Raw genomic sequence first — 8,389 nt, 5'->3', positions numbered from 1 at the left:
CACAAACAATAAAGAGATAAAAACTTGTGTTATGGATAAATTCCACAAACTTATTTGGGAGAAGGAGCAAGGGAGAAAGAAGAAGTATTATATTGAAGAGTTTATTCCCACTCATAATCATCAACAAAAAAAATGTACATAGGGGTCAATATTTTTTGGAGAGCCAAAATTCTTATTGCTCAATTAAGGACTAATTATTATCAACTCCGTTGTGAAACGGGGCGCTGGAAAAGGCCAAAAGAAGTGTGGGAGGAAAGAGTATATATTTTTTCCTCTTCCAAAAAAATGGAAACAGAAAAGCATTTCAATTTAGAATGTGAAGTCTTCAAATACACTTGATAAATTTGGCAGCTAGCTCTTAGGATAATCTATTCAGCGATGGGTTTGTCGAAAAACTAGAAGCATTTATTGTAAGACTTCACAGAAAAAGAATCGAATACAAAAAACATATAGAAAAACAATCTGTCAAACTATTTTTAATTTCGTGAAAATTAAAATAATTTCATTTCATTTCATAAATTAATATTTAATTTATATTCTCATCCCCATATAAAAACCTCAAACTTCTCAAATGTCATTGTCTCACATTCTAAAATTAAAAAGATTATTCTAACAATGATTTTGAAAAAAAATCAATATTCTATATTGTTCATTATAGCTGAGCAGGAATATCGTATACATTTCTTATAAAGCTTCTTAAGTACAAAATCTAAATTACAATGCTAAGGGATCATGCATTTATATAAAATAAAACCAGATTCCAGTGGAAATTTGAAAAAGAAACTAAAGGTAATAATATGATTAAAAAAAAATGAAATTGCCCATCTCATGCGGCTTGCTTTTTCCGTATCAAAAGGACCTTTCAAGAGAGACAAGATAAAGCTGATAGAAAAAATGTAACGTAAAATTTTCAACAAAAATAAAACCAATGAGGTTTATATATAGTTGGATTATATATGTTATCTTTTAAATATTTATTAACATTTATTATTTCGGGTGAGAGTATAATTTCTTCCATTTAAATTATAATTTTAAACATAAAAAATATTTCAACATTCCTTAAAAAATTGAGATATTTAAATTATACAATAATAACAATTTATAATTACGATTTCAATATTTAGAATACTTAAATTATATAAAACAATTATTATAATTTTAATTTCAACAATTTCTAATCAAATTTTAAATGAAATTTAATTTTTACAAAAATAAATAATAATAAAAAAATTAATTATATGAACACTTGAAATTGAGATTTCAAAATTTCATGATTAAAACTTAAAATATTATATGTATAGTTATAGGTCATGAATAGTTAAGTTTAGTCTATAGCCCTTGTTTAAATGTGGGAGTTGATTCATACTTTTCAAAGTTCAATAATTAGGCCGATAGGCCTTCCTTTGAAAGGGACTTTCGTCGTCTTTTTGATTCTCACGCTGACACCTGGCAGATTGTGAAATTTCTTTAGTATTTGTTCAAGTTTGATTCTCATTGTGACACCTGGCGGAGTGGGCAACCCACGACGTAGCCATCACAGAATAAGGTCGCAGAATCAGGGCAAAAGGTCGCAGAATAAGGGCAAGTGCGGTTACATTACAGATCGAGGCACTCCGCGAAAAAGCCAAGGATGGGTTTCCGTGTCTCTTTTTGCCCGTGACTCTGTATACAAAGCCAGTCAATGACAGGTCGCGAGGTCGAATCCGGACCTCTGCAAAAGCTGAATGGGTTTTTTATTTGGAATGGAAGTGGAGATCTTCTGAGCGAACTGTGTTGTGCGATGGAAAAGGGAGGAGGAATGAGATTCTTATGCATGGGCACCTAAGTCACCAGCGGTGGCACATGTCTTCCACTCACAGCTTCCTCGTCTCAAAGGTTAGCTGAATCTCCCCTCCTCTGCCCGTTCATTTTACGTTTTTGGCAAAATTTATCTTAATTTGGCACCGGTTTTGATTAAGCGTTAGGTTTGAAACTTTTCTTTTTGTGTCTTTTTGCCTATTTTTGTTATTTGTTTGCAGGATGGTCGCAAGATTAGCAATGGGGACTGCGCGCTATTTAGGGCCGGCAATGCACCGCCATTCATTGGAATAATACGGCACCAAGTCGTAGACGAGGAGGGCGACGTAAAGCTGGGAGTGAATTGGCTTTACAGGCCTGCTGACGTGAAATTAGGCAAAGGCGCCTCAATTGACCCCTGCCGCCCAACGAGGTATTTTATTCGTTCCACCAGGATGAGATATCGGGGGCATCGTTGCTTCATCCCTGTAAAGTCGCGTTTCTCAGCAAGGGTGTTCAACTTCCCTCGGGGGTTTCGGCGTTTGTGTATAGAAGGGTCTACGATGTTACCAGTAAATGCTTGTGGTGGCTCACCGACCGAGATTACACTAATGTAAGATTACCGCACTGCTTTGCTTGCATTATTATTGAATATCATAATGGGATTTTTTTATTATGATTACTGGTTTCATTAGGTTTTTGGGCTGTAGGGTTTCTTAGAGTCTCTGTCTGAGAGTTTGTGTTCCAGTTAATAGAGAAAACATATGTGATTGAGTGCTACAGAATCTTAGTTCTCGCTGTTCATATTTTTCAATTATCCATGTATTTGTAGAACTAGCATTCTTACTTGCAATTTTGAGATGCTTTCATTCCTTAAACTACCTCGGGTTTGTAGGAGTGGTCTGTTTACCATGAATTTGAAATTTAACATGGTATCACAGCTGCAGATCTGAAATCTTTTAGGAATCAGTGCATGGAGAAGGGTGCTGCCTGTGAGTGGGAGCTGTTGGAAGATTTCAGTGGTTATGATGCCCAAGAGCTTCAATGGTTGAAGCATTCCAGTCCTTTGAGAGGTTTTAGGTTGTGATTCCCTAACTGCTCCAGTGATTGGAGTGTTGTTTGTCCCTGAGAGAAGCAATATGCCTTTGTGATAGGTTGCTGATCTGATTTATTTCTGGCTTATCTGTTGAGTTGAGGTGTGATGTTAGATTTTCTAAGCCCAGCAAATTGATTTAGAGTGCCAATAACTTTTATACGCAGAATTTAATTTTAACAGCATAACCAAATCTGAAATTTATGCGCAGGGAATATTTAATTTAGTTTTAAGCTAATTTTAATTTTCTACAGTGAATGCACATCCCAGGGAAACTCTCTGGTCACTTCTGATTTCGAGGATGGTAGCCGGGGTGAACTGGCCGGTTGCAATTTTTGTAATTTAGTTTTAATCTAATTTTAATTTTCTCCAGTGAATGCACATCCCAAGGAAACTCTCTGGTCACTTCTGATTTTGAGGATGGTAAACGGGGTGAACTGGCCAGTTGCAATTTTTGGCAACCTAACCTAGCCCGGACATTGAATGAGGCCCAATAATATACACAGAGGTAGCCATCCCGGGGACTTGACCCCATGACCTCCTGCTTGTAATGCACAGCACTCAACCACTTGAGTTAACCCACTGGACTAGATTAAAAACTAAACATGCAATACCTTATGTGGGGTTTTGCCCATGCATTCAATTTCCTCTTGTTTTGTTTTGCACTAATTGCCCACTTTTTGTGATATTGATGTGTTAATAAAAGAGAGCTGATTTACAGGTATCATTTCAGGAAGGCAATTGATTCATTCAATCAATAACGAAGTACATCTCTGTCTCCGCTGTTCCCAGTATTTGAATTTTCGCTGATGCTTGCTATTCTTTAAATGCCATAAACGTTACTTTGTTGGTAACCTGAACAGAGAACACCAACCCAACTATGTGGGTTAAGGAAGAAGGCATTGAGATTCATCTCAGCTGTGGCTGTTCCTATTCCTCCACCTCCAGTTAATGACAAAGAGGAAAGAATGCACCTTGCTGAAGATTATGGATTTACCCAAATTGGGGAGCCTGTTCCTGATAATGTGACATTGAAGCATGTCATTGATACACTACCTCAGGAGGTATCTCGTTGTCTCAGTTGTTTTGACATGTAATTACAAATCCTCTAGACGTGCAAGTTGTGGTGTATTTTAAGGTCACCTAATTCTGCTTTGTAATACCTGGACAGGCATTTGAGATTAACTATTTTAAGGCTTGGAGAACTGTAGTTACATCAGTTACTGCTTATTCACTAGGGATTTATATCATATCAAGAGCACCTTGGTACCTCCTCCCTCTTGCTTGGGCATGGACTGGAACTGCAATCACCGGGGTCAGTTTATTTTTATATATCAAACGATGCTTTCATGACAGTGAGCATGTTAATTTTTGAAAAGAGGAGTTGTACAATTTGGGAATTTTGTCATCATGCCTTTTTTGTTTGTATTCTTCTGCTAATTGTTTTTGTTTGTAGTTCTTTGTGATAGGACATGATTGTGCACACAAGTGCTTTTCAAAAAACAAGATGATAGAGGATATTGTTGGGACGCTGGCCTTCTTACCTCTAATCTATCCATATGAACCATGGCGAATCAAGCATGACAGACATCATGCCAAGACAAACATGTTCTCTCTCTCTTTCTCTCTCTCTCTGTATGTGTGAAGTTTGAACAGAGGGAAATTAGTGAAGCAAATGGTATTTGTTTAATTTGGTTAAAATGCTGACTATAATTCATAACAAATAGTTTCATTTCTTTCTCATTTGCATGTAAGGAAGCAAATTATTATCGAATCTGCTAGTATGCCTGGAGAGGATCTACTTTGGATTTTTCTAGACAATGATGAGTCCTTTTAGTTGTTTGTATTTAGCCTACATTCCAGAAAAAGTTACAGTCTATATGATAACTCATCTGAGATTAAATGGACCTGATGCAATTATGTGAGAGTGGAATTCTTACTTGAGTTTATTATTTTTTCTACAATATTAGCCATTGGATAAATAGTTGCTACCAGTTCAGCCTGTAGAATGGTTTGGCATAAACAGTTATTAAATAACAAAAACCTAAGTGAAGAACATATCTGCCAAGCCTCAACTTATGGACAAGTATGTATCTAGCATACTCAAACGAAAATAAATATTTGGTGTTTGTGCATTATTCCATGCATGTCGACCTGGAGGCTGGCTCTATATGTGTGTGAGAGAGATTTCCTGCAATCCACCTAGAAAAAGATGAGAAGTGAAGGTTCCTCCTTGACAGCGGATCACTAATTTTACACTTATAGTCCAGTAATGGCACCTTGACAAGAACAGTTACTAATATTTGGATATTGATATGATCTGTGACTAATTTCTTTGCACCTTGACATAAGTTGTGACTCTTTTGTGCCTAGGCTAGGTGAAGACACTGCATGGCACCCATTGCTAAGGGAAAATTATGACTGTTTACCGCTGTCTTTGAGGCCATTGTTTGATGCTGGATTTGGTCCATTACGTCCATGGTTATCAGTTGGTCACTGGTATGCATCTATATTAAAGGACTATCTTAATGGTCTCGGATGTCCATATTACAGTACGATAGGGCATGATGTACCATTTAATTCAAGATGATCTTTGACAAATAAGATTAAATGAATGTAGTTGACGTTTTCTATTTGTTTTTCCTTTGTTATGCTGAGAGCTTCACCTAGGAAGCATGAAAAACGATGAATCCAATCTCGTAACAGCTTTTGTCTGTATCATACTCTATTATACCCACACACATTTTCTGCTTTATGACAGGTTGAATTGCCACTTTGATTTGAACAAATTTAGAGCATATGAAAGAAAGAAAGTTCTTATAAGTTTGACTTGGGTCTTTGCATTCATGGCTATTGGATGGCCACTGATAATATACAAGACAGGAGTTATAGGCTGGTTCAAGTTTTGGCTCATGCCATGGCTTGGATATCACTTTTGGGTAAACTTCTCTTCTCTCATATTTGTCATCAACTCTATTCAAATGGGCATGTTCGTCCTATGATTTTCTACTGGTTATGTAGTTTATTTAATTTACTGCTTCTGAAATTGTACAAGGATTCGTTAAAGCTTGTGGCATTCTTTGTGTGCCTTTTTCTGACATGAAATTGTGCAGATGAGTACTTTTACTATGGTCCATCATACAGCACCTCATATACCTTTCAAACATCCCAAACACTGGAATGCTACACAAGCTCAATTAGGTGGAACAGTTCATTGCAGTTATCCACATTGGTGATGCTCAATTTTACTAATTCATCCTTTTTCTATTTTCATTCAATTTGTTTTTCTTCATCTTATTATTTTGTGTGTGTCAGGATAATGAGGCCTTTGCAGATCACTCATATATTTATTTTGCAGGATTGAATTGTTGTGCCATGACATTAATGTTCATATTCCCCATCATATTTCTCAAAGAATTCCAAGCTATAATCTACAGTTAGCTCAGGATTCCCTCCGCCAAAACTGGGGCAAGGTATACATTTTTTCAAATTAAAATTAAAAATGTACACTATATCTCATCCGGCATTCTTTTTGACTTGTATGGCTTTTAGAAAGGTAATGTGTGGCGGACAGATCCTTAGATTCATTTTATTTTCTTCATTAATGGGTTTTCTTTGGGTGGTATGTATGACCAGTATCTTAATGAGGCCCACTGGAATTGGCGATTAATGAAGACAATAATGACAAAGTGTCATATATATGACGAGGACAAGAATTATGTGGCTATGGATGAAGGTGCACAAGAGGAGTCAAAAGTCCTCAGACTTTTAAGGAGATTGATGCCAAACTCATCATAAGATGTAATGATAGTTCTATTACACCAATGACCTTGCCGACAACCTACGAATTGATGTTTGCTCTTGTTGAACAGGATCATCATACACTAAAGCATAAGGAAATTAGGAGGAATTTCCATGCTATAGGTAGATGAAGGTTTTTTCCATAGAATTCATGTGCCCAAGGGAGCACCCCACTTGAGCCCCCAACTTTCGTTGATTTAACAGATTCTTCAAAATGTTTGCGATATTTATGAGTGATGATTATGAAATATATTAATTGTTTTACTGTGATTAAGAGTATGATCTGTTTTCTATACCTAAAGAACAATGGTATCTTCATATACTGTGTTTCGGGATAAGTGCAAAGCAATGAATGATCCACGTGGATATTAAATTGCATTGAAATGCAATTAAGAGAAGATGCATATTAGCTTCAAGGGATAGCTCAGTTGGTCAAGTTTTTGTTGCTAAGTATCTTGCCAATTGGCAGGGTGGAGTCAAATCTCCTCGACGTCCTTGGGGTTAGCCCTGGCATATTAGGCTAGCGGGTAGATCCCTTCAGGTGGATCTGCCTGGATTATTGCTCAGGGATATTGTGATGTAGCGGCCACTTAGTGTCTGTGAACCACAGTGAAAAAGACAAGATGCACGTTGAGGATTTCCTCAAATTAGGTTCAAGATGACTTCCTTTCTTCTTTTTTGCACTTCGGAAATAGATGAATTTTATTTCACTCTTCAAGATTATGGTCATATACCAACATCCTAAAATCTTGCTCATGTTCCGCTTGTGGTCGTATATCAATAACAAAACATCAAGAAGAAGGAAGATCTCACCTCAACCTTTTCCCTTTTTCTGGAGCATAACTACCCTTAAATATAGTCCCTTACAACAGATTTTACAGACACAGTTCCAGCGATCAAATTCAGCCCTATGAGATGAGAAACGGTGAACGACATAGAAACGGTGAACCTTACATTGAATAAGCCCCTTAACTTCTTCCTCCTGACAGATTTTTGACTAGGCTTGAAGGGGATGTCCTTCCAAATCCAACCATCCTCAACAAATGAGAGGGCTTCTCTTTATATAGAATTTTAGCTCAACCTCTCTTACAATAAAATAAGAATAAGTGAATCCTAGATCCACATTCTCTCCTAGAACAATGTTAAATTATACATCATAAATGCTCTTCAAGGCAGGTCACTCTTTAAAAACAATGCATTATGCATGAACACGGGTTTGAATGAGTCCTTATGCCACTTGTTAGTCTCCTAGGCAAAGCACTTCCTGGCCTGCGTGAAAAGTTTAAATATTTAGTCACAGATAAAGAGCATTTAACTCCAGCCTGTGGTTATCAGCACATAGTGATTACAAAGCAGTTTGCTTCTGTAAGATGATTGAAAAAATTGGACCAAACCAAAATAATATAAAAAACGGGAAAGGTCAAATATATAAAAGGGAAACTAATCAAGCACATGAGATAAGGAAAATGTTGCGAAAAAAAGGAAGAAGTTAGAAGTATACATTTTGTGTGGATGACTATAAGAATACCTCTTTCAATATGTCGATGTTAATATCAGAAATGTGAAAACCATCTTTTGCACATGGTTTGACACATTCCATTCCTAATTTTCCTTCCCGACGGGTTACCTTCATGTAGTTAGAAGTATACATTTTGTGTGGATGACTATAAGAATACCTCTTTCAATATGTCGATGTTAATATCAGAAATGTGAAAACCA

The 8,389-nt window shown here is 36.5% G+C and overlaps 1 pseudogene across 1 annotated transcript; it reads left to right on the top strand.

Annotated features, from left to right (window-relative positions):
* The first annotated feature begins 1,713 nt into the window (after positions 1-1,713).
* Positions 1,714-6,940, top strand: LOC149149580 (omega-6 fatty acid desaturase, chloroplastic-like; annotated as a pseudogene). Its single transcript, XR_016263409.1, has 10 exons — positions 1,714-1,875; positions 2,019-2,389; positions 3,733-3,933; positions 4,041-4,184; positions 4,326-4,477; positions 5,243-5,368; positions 5,631-5,808; positions 5,983-6,101; positions 6,228-6,342; positions 6,506-6,940. The product of XR_016263409.1 is annotated as an omega-6 fatty acid desaturase, chloroplastic-like (transcript).
* Positions 6,941-8,389: the final 1,449 nt, after the last annotated feature.

The sequence above is a fragment of the Pinus tabuliformis genome, chromosome 9, assembly GCF_031772625.1.
Source record: "Pinus tabuliformis cultivar Carrire ecotype Pingquan chromosome 9, CPIR1, whole genome shotgun sequence".
In the NCBI taxonomy this organism is placed as follows: domain Eukaryota; kingdom Viridiplantae; phylum Streptophyta; class Pinopsida; order Pinales; family Pinaceae; genus Pinus; species Pinus tabuliformis.
This window is presented reverse-complemented; position numbering and strand designations above follow the sequence as displayed.